This window comes from Ziziphus jujuba, chromosome 7 (genome assembly GCF_031755915.1).
Source record: "Ziziphus jujuba cultivar Dongzao chromosome 7, ASM3175591v1".
In the NCBI taxonomy this organism is placed as follows: Eukaryota; Viridiplantae; Streptophyta; class Magnoliopsida; order Rosales; family Rhamnaceae; genus Ziziphus; species Ziziphus jujuba.
This window is the reverse complement of record NC_083385.1, coordinates 12,273,022-12,281,620: the sequence shown is the minus strand read 5'-3', so window position 1 is coordinate 12,281,620 and position 8,599 is coordinate 12,273,022. Positions and strand designations below refer to the sequence as shown.

The 8,599-nt window shown below is 40.9% G+C and overlaps 1 pseudogene; it reads right to left on the bottom strand.

Moving 5' to 3' along the window:
• Positions 1–1,123: 1,123 nt before the first annotated feature.
• LOC132804414 (NADH-ubiquinone oxidoreductase chain 4-like) lies at positions 1,124–3,575 on the bottom strand (annotated as a pseudogene).
• Between the last annotated feature and the right edge of the window lie 5,024 nt (positions 3,576–8,599).

The window sequence follows — 8,599 nt, the reverse complement described above, 5'->3', positions numbered from 1 at the left end:
CCCATTGATTCTTAGTTTTGGGGCTTGTCGATCCAAATGAATCATTCTTCTGGTCCTTCTTTGCCCCTGACCACAAAACTAACCCACAACACACTACCCATTCGCTTCGCGCGCGGGAAGGCAAAGAAGTTCAATTCATGAGACCGCGGTGGAGTGGAGCAGCCATGACAAAAGTTTTTTACTTTAGCTGGATCTCACCGATGCCACTTAAACAATAGGTAGGCGATGGATGTGTGACATTTGGAGTTGTCGTTCATGCACCTGTCCCTAATGGAAGAATGAGTGATCCATTCCCTTGCGGATCATGGCTTTACCACTCAATCCCCAATGGCCAGTGGGGGATTCAGTATAGTAGCTATAGGAAGTATGGTTCCAAAAGTGACTTTGTTCCCCGGTTCAGGCTCAACTCCTCGCTTTACGTGAACGGACCTACGGGTCGGGTCTGGGCTCTGTGCTCTTTCTTTCTGTGTGGGACAATGCCGGGAAGGGAAAGGAATTCATCGAGGTGGTGAACAACAATGACGCAACCACATCTTGGCTTTTCCCTCCATGAGATGAGCCCAGTACATTGGACCGATGGATAAGAGAACTGATTGAGCTGGCCGCTTGGGCGCTCTGCATATGATGTAGTAGAATCCATCAGATACATATTGATTCCTTTATGATGGATCAATAATAAATAGTTGTCTCATCAATTGTGCCCGACTATTGATGGATCAATACATATTGATTCCTTTATGATAGAGATAGGGGATCCCCCCTTATTATTGATGGATTCCCTCTCTATCCATCCCTACTCTTTCGATTTATCAGAACAGATCAGGCTATCTATCAATCGATTCGAAAATAGCACGTTCATATCGCTTTTCATTTATTTCTGCCATGCCAACATAGCCGCCATAATAAGAAGTAGCTAAGCAAGCGCTTCTAGCCCTTTCATTCTTATTCACGAATGAGGAAACCCGACAAAAAGATTTGATTCTGACTTCGAATGCGCGTAGGTCCATCCCCCACTCCAGTCTTGGGGCGCTAAGGGGTTTTTGTTTTTCAAACAGACGGCAGTGTTTTGCTGACACCTCAAATCAAACTTTTGTTGTGACATGCAATGTTTTCCCCCCTGTTGCTAGTAGGTTGATGGGTCGCATGCTTGGTACACATGTTTTGTCCTTGTGTGTCCATAACTAAAAATAGGTGACCTAACAATTGTGCCCGACTAAACATACCAGTAGTCACTAGATTCATATGGGCTACTGAGGAGTAAGCAACGATCTTCTTAAGATCAAACTGTCTTGGAATGGGCTAGGAAGAATATATTATAGTAATCATGCTTGGAGTATAAATGAAAAGAGTGGAACAAAGTGTCGCTTTGGGAAACATGGGTATTGAAAATCTTAAAAACCCATGGGTTCCTAATTTTGAAGGAATTCCTACCAAGATGTTGGCTCCCACCACAGGTGCCTCTACATGAGCTTCGAGTAATCAAATATGAACTGGTACCATAGGCACTTTGACGGTGAAAGAGGTGAAAGAAGCAATCCATAGAAAGATTTGTCACCGCTCACTAAATTCTGTGTTTAACGAAATTTGTAAATCGGTGGTTTCCTGTTTGAAGAAGAATCAACAGAATAGCTAATTGCATAAAAACATATCCAAGTAAAGTATAAAGGAAACATTGATATGCTGCCTTGATCTTTCTTTGTCTCAAACCCCATACCCTTATAATAATGGTAGAGTAAGGGATGGCCCCAAAGCGGAATTGACCGGTGGTGGTGGGTTGAAGCTCCAGTAGGTAGCCACTCCCTTCTCAGGGAATCGTACATGAGACTTCCACATCATACGGCTCCATCCCGAGGTCCCATCGTTGGCCTTTGTCATTAGACCACTATCTATGCATGTATTTTTAGCCTGGACTCTCGAATCTTTTGCTTCTCGGGTGGTGGCAAACAATGCAGCTTACGTTGCGGGAGATGCCCGCCCATAAGGCCTGGCCTGTTTCTCATCAGAAAGAGCCACTCACTAGCTAGCCGGACTAGTGGGGGCCCTATATGGAGACATACTGAAAACCATGCCTTTTTCGAACTGAATGCAATGCCCGTCTTCCAAATCAAAAGAGAAATGGGCTCGTTGGGAAGAAAGATGGAGTGCGGCCTGTAGAGCACATGTAACTACTGTGATAAAGAGATTCAAATGTGAAAGTAATAATCGTATGTTATGGCCACCCCCTTAAGGCCTTTACGCCACAACTACTGTGATGTGAGCGATTCAAATGGGTTTGATCTTTCTCAATTATCCTAGCTAGAACTTGTATGCAGCACTTATACGGAGGTGCATGCATAAAGGTTTGGGATTCTTTACTTATCTGAATCTTAAGGATAGGACCCTTCCCTATTCTCGAACCCTCTACCAAGCTTATTCCTGCCCACATTTTCTTTTGAAAGGGGGAAAAATAAATGCATCCACCTGTAGCCAACAGTCTTTCTTTAGAATTATACTGAACGCGTTCATCCTCCCTCCCCATTTGTTTTAGCAACTTATCCTAAGGTCTCCCCACTAAGAGCTCCCCGACAATGACAGAGGAACCAACCCACCTGTTGTGGCGGGATGGCCTTTTTGTTTCATAATAAGACCTGGACGATTATCCCTACCATCGGTAGCTTACGAGTTTATGTCCATCCCTGGCCGGATATAGTTTCCTTTTTATTTCTCCATTATAGTCGTTACCCGAATTTGCGTAACTGTGTTTGTACCCCCAAACTGACTTGACGAGGAATCCATTCTTGCGAACAAACACAAACCCTACACACACCTAAGGGCACCCCTTCCTGCATATCCATACAAGACCCGAGTAGGTGGTTCAAGGTCCTACGAGGTACCCATTACTCGGAGTACCCTCCCAAAAGGAAAAAGTTGTGTCTGTCAGGTTCGGTTCTTTTTAATTGGGTTGGCAGGTTCGACCAGAAATGCTATGCTTACACACAAGACTACCCCTCTTCCCGAAAGGTTCGCAGGGGCTGCTTTACGATGATGGATGACCACCCATAAGGGGTTCACTGCACAAGGTCCCTGCAGAGGAAAAGCTTTATCCCAGCGAATAGAATATGCTTAGCTCTGCACAACATAGGGATTAGCACGCTTTCAGGAAGAACATAGAATTGTAAAGGATCCAGCATGCAGAACACAGTGATAATTAGAAATTTAAGAATTAGAGATGCTGTAATATACTCTTTCCCATAACTTCTCATACCAAACCAACACACTGAAATGCAAATAGGGATCAGAAATGTGGCCAATATCACGAAGAATAAAGAGATACCATCTATACCCAAATAAAAATTGATGTTTTCATAAGGAAGCCATCGAAGGCTTTCCACAAATTAATACTTGGCCGTAGAAGGATCGAATTGTATCCGAGGAATAGGGGGATACAAAAAAGTAATAAGAAAGGCACACAGACCAATCAATCGTATTGGGTGTATTCTTGAATTTGGAATGAAAAGAGGAGTAATGCTTCCTAGCATAGGACACAGAATAAGAGCACTTAGATCATAATAGCATTCACAGAAATGTTCTAACATAAAGTAGAATTGAACATTGGAAAGATTATTGACAACAGTAAAAAGATGGGAGCCTAATTCCAATACAATAGGGGTCTATCATTGCAAGTCAGCTGAACAACGTGATTGATGAGTGGGTAGGTGGGTTAGGTGCACCTCTCGCCCAGTGGGAAGTAATGAGGCTAGTCTCCCCCCTGTATGAGGAAGTAATGGGGCCCCCTTCCCACATATGCACATTTATTTTGATTCTTTCTATTTTTTTTTTTTGAATGATTCATCTAATGGGGAATCTTTCTTAAAAAATCTATCTGGCATGTCGAAGGGATAAAAAAGAAAAAAAAGAAAGAAAAGGAAGTTTTGTCTTTCTTTTTAATCCAAATAAGACAACAAAGAAACCGCTAAAAAATGAAAGTTAGATAAAGAAGTTTCAGTAAGAACTAGCACCCGACTTCTTCCCCCCTTTCCATTTTTCCTCTCTCTTTTTGTTTATGCCCATACCCGAGCTCTTCATTCTATTTTATAGAGACTCGAGGAGTTTCATTTTCCTAATAATTAATGTAGAAAGGTGGGCACCTTCCTCGGCATACCGAAAAAAATCCAGGATGACAGCTTTCAAAAGACGAGTAAGGGGCGGGGAGGGGGAGGCTCTTGAAACGAAATGAGATCAGAAGGAACATTGGAATTAGCACTATCCCTATGACTTTGTCTTGAAAAGCCAATCGGCGACCCCCTCTCTCTATCTTGATCTCTGTTTAGCATCATATATTGATCTGGAGAAAATTTGGGTTGGATGTATTGCGGATTAAGGAGGAGCTCCTCCATGCTGTGGCTGTAGAGGTAGGGACTGCCGCCACCTAATAGAGGCAGAAGCCAAGGGTATCGGAGCTATTTGCGTTGAGTGGGGGAGACAACTCAAATTCCAGTGCAAAAATAGAAAGAGTCGTGTCATTCCAAATGGAATTATTCTAAGATCCATTGCTCAGTTTTACATGCTCCCCTCCAAAAATGCAAAGAGACTTGCGGGAGGTTGGTTGGTTCAGAAAGTCATGGGAGAGGCAGGCTAAGTGAAAAATATATATATATATATATACTAGTGCTGCTATAGAATCTTATGAATCACGCACGGCACATTTTCTATATCTCCTCCATCTACAAGGTGAGTAGCTCTGCTTACAGCACAACATGTTCACCACCACACTGACTGGCTGGTACATTAGCCTTACCGTAATAGGGCCAAGAAGTATGACCCTTCGATTAGAACGCCCCCCCCCCCCCCCCATATCTCGTGACACGCGGGGCATGACATTCCCTTTTATAAAATAAAGTCCGTAACACTTCTAACTAAAAGATTCGTTCTTTATAAATCAAGTACCTTTCAAACAAAGAGTTTCATTTCCTCTTTGAGTGGAGAAGAGAAGCGCTTTGTATAGGACCCTTTGAGCCATGTTCGTCGCCCTACTAGGCTCACCATTATTTCATTTCATTCTATTTATGGATTCTAGCTCCAAAGAACATATACATACATGGAGCAGTGCCGACTTACGTGTGTCTCGTTTACCAAATGGTCAGGTATACCATGCCACATGTCATCCTCTCTTTCTATAGAGGAGAGATACAGAAAAAGAAAAAGGTATAGTGACCGTGTCGTAAGGCTTTGTTCATTTCTACTTGACGTTATTTTCCTCATTTTTTTTTTAACATTATATAAGGTAGTTAGCTTGCTTACTTAGAGCTTGCGAAAAGGATCTAGTCAGATCAGTGTTGAAATGTGGTGATCTTGCCACAATGTGCAAGGTAGTTCGGTTACACTTGCATTTTTTATTTTGCAACATCAAAGACCAAACATTATTTATGTTTATGCATTTTATTTTATCTTGTAATGTTTAAGAACAATATCCTTTTTGTAAAGCCCTAAGCTCATTAACTTAAGCTTCGGGCCTTTTTTGTCTAGTTGGTAGAATTATATTTCCAGCAACATAAGTCCACTTCCTTGGATGCCGTTTGATGAAGGTTTGGGATTTGGATCTGAATTTTGAATATAATAAACTAGAAATGCAGATGAAGTAGCAAAAAGAATGGCCCAACTTGGAGCTGGGAAGGCTGAGTTAAGCCCTAAAAAATCTGACCCTTGTGTAGTTTTGTTGCCCAGAAATCTGGACAAAACTGCCTCGGGTTTGATTATTTTTGAATGGGTAAATGGACTTTGTTTTATCTGATTTTTGGCTAGAACATAGTTTAATATTCAAAAAGGCTTTCCTCCAATTTTCAAGTCAAATGGAGCTGGTTTTCAAATTCAAATGCCCTAGACAAGCTGAACTGCCCATTAAAGAAGGTTTCTTGCATGCCCAGCACATTGATTAGAGTTAGTTGAGGTAGTTTGGCTTGGTTGGTTACTTTTAATGCTTTTGTATTTATTGCTCAATATGGCAGCATGTCTTACTGTTTTTTTGATGTATTTAAAAGTATGAAAATTGCAATGAAAACGTTGAGGAAGAAATATTCAAAAAATTTTGAAAAATAACATTTTTGGCTCTCTCTCTCTCTCTCTCTCAACTACTACCTCTCTCTCTCTCTCAACTACTACATTTGTTTTCTTCTTCTTTCCAAAAGCTAACAACCTTCTCAAGAACCCTAAACCTCCATTAAAACCAGAAACAAAATCTTAACAAACCCAAAAAAACAAAATCAAGAACCAAGAACCAACAACAATCATTCTTGACTAACACCTTGAATGATTGTGCTCTACGGTACAACAACATAAACCTACACCAAATTCCATCAATCAGGGTCAAACTTGGATTTGAAAAAATGAAACCTTTCCTTTATTTTATTAGATTAGCCAAAGTACAAGTGTACTCCTTGATCTTTAGTAAACGCAGATTAGGCTAGGCCAAAAACTTTTTTTCTTAATAGTCTAAAGCCCTCGTTGAGAGTCGTTCAGTGAGATGTTCAGTAGTCTTTGACTTGGTCTTCGAATCGTAAGTTTTAGCCCCTTCCCAGCTTTTGTTCGCTCTCAGGTTGGCCTTGAAACTTGACTTAAGTATTCCACTCGTGCAGTGGGTGTATGGGCTAGCCCATGGTGCGGTAAGCTATGATATACTCAAAATCTTCTTTAGTAAGTTTTTATGAAACATTTGGTGGTGCCCTCATGGGCAGTTCCTCTCTGGGTCAGTTTGGTCTAAGCGAAGTCAACTGGCTCACATGGAATACGGGGTGAGTTTTTTATCAAGGTGATTGCTTGAGTCTATAGGCTACCCCTCCTATCCGCTTCTCTACAAGGTCTACTTTCTTCTTCCTTTAAACCGGGCCAAGCCTTTAGGTTGTTCAAGTAGGTTTGGGCTAGATCATTCCACTCCTGCCACCTTGTGGCAAAGTAGGCTGATTGGCTAGCCCCCTCCTGCCACAATGGTGTGGGGCGTCAAAGGTTGTTGCCCAGTGGCCAACTCGAAGGGGCTGAAGTTTGATGCAGGGCTTTTTGGTTGTTAAGTTATCGCAGCACTGAGCAACATCCAATAACTCCAGTCCTTCTGGTTTGCATTAAAATGCCTTAAGTAGCCCCCGAGGGAGTCTGTTTATTCGCTCCGTCTGAGCTTTCAAAGATATACCGATGGTAAGTATCTTACCATCAGATACCGGTCTTCTAACATTACCAACCTTTAAATATCGGGTTTTCATCAATTTCACATAACATAAAAAAAGCTCTTTTCATCATCAGAAACAACATGGTTTCCAAGACCTCTTGCATTGCATTACCATAATGAATCACAAGAGCAATTGCTCTTGTGATTTGGAATGAACCTTTCTCGGTGGAAGAAAGGAATAGCAATGGGTTTCTATGGATCATCCAGGAACAAGAAGATTCAATCAGATGATGAATTCTTACGTGGTCCAAGGAAATCAAAGGTCTGCTTCCATGATTCCATCTATATCAAATCTTAATACCAGAATAGCTTATATAGTCCTGACTCAATTCAGGTCCATTAACTTTTGATTGATTTCTCATTTTTTGGATCTGATTGGAACACTGGAGAAGTAGGAAGACTTTGTTTGGCGATTCATATTGGGTATCTAGAATATCTATGCCCTAGGACATAAAATATGAATAATGAAACATGAGTAAAAGTATACCCTGTAGTGACATAGCAGTTCTCCTAATTGACTACTTACCATCATAATGAACATTCTACTTTAAAAAAAAAAAGAATAAAAAAATAAACAACTCGCCAGGTGGGTTACCCTTTCTTTTTCGTATCTATATTCTCTGCTGAAAAATGAAGATTAAGACAGGGGTTTTGTGGAAAGTAAAAGAGCCCTTTATCGAATTGGAACCGATGACCTACACCTATTTATTTCATTTGGCGTTTAAAGAGCATGACTCTACCACTTAGCAAAAAAGGGCCCATTTGATTCAATTCATGAATTAGCCTACTATGAGTTTACTGCATTTGCAGTTCAAAATATACTACATCATTTGTGTCTCTCTTACAACATGGTGAAACTGAATAAATGGTTCGAATGAAATCCAATCAGAAAAAATAATAAGAGCACCTCATTTTCCCAGGATTATAGTTCAATCGATCAGAGCACCGTCCTGTCAAACGAAAGCTACAAGTTTAAGCCCCGTCAATCTCGACCTAGGATCAGATGAATCGATTAAAAGAGTGGGATCTAATTCCTAGCAGGAGGATCCTTCTTTCGTTTTGCATTTATCATTGGACAAATCAAGTCAAGGAATCAAAATGACAATAACTAGTACTGGGGGAGAGACATATTAGGTTGGTACAATTGGGGGTATCACCCTATTCAGGGTTCAAAAGGATACCGTACTGGTCTGGTTTTTTTCAATTGTTCCTAGTCCATCGAATAGAGTAGCCATTTATTTCCTGAGAGTGCAACATTTTGTTTTTTACGATACGCAATTAACTTAACACAGTTAGCCTGACAGGGTACTTTCCAGATTCAACCTACCCTTTTTTCTAGCGCCGATTTTTTGTAATCTATATGACTAATAGGGGACAATATCTATCTATCTTACCAAAATGAAT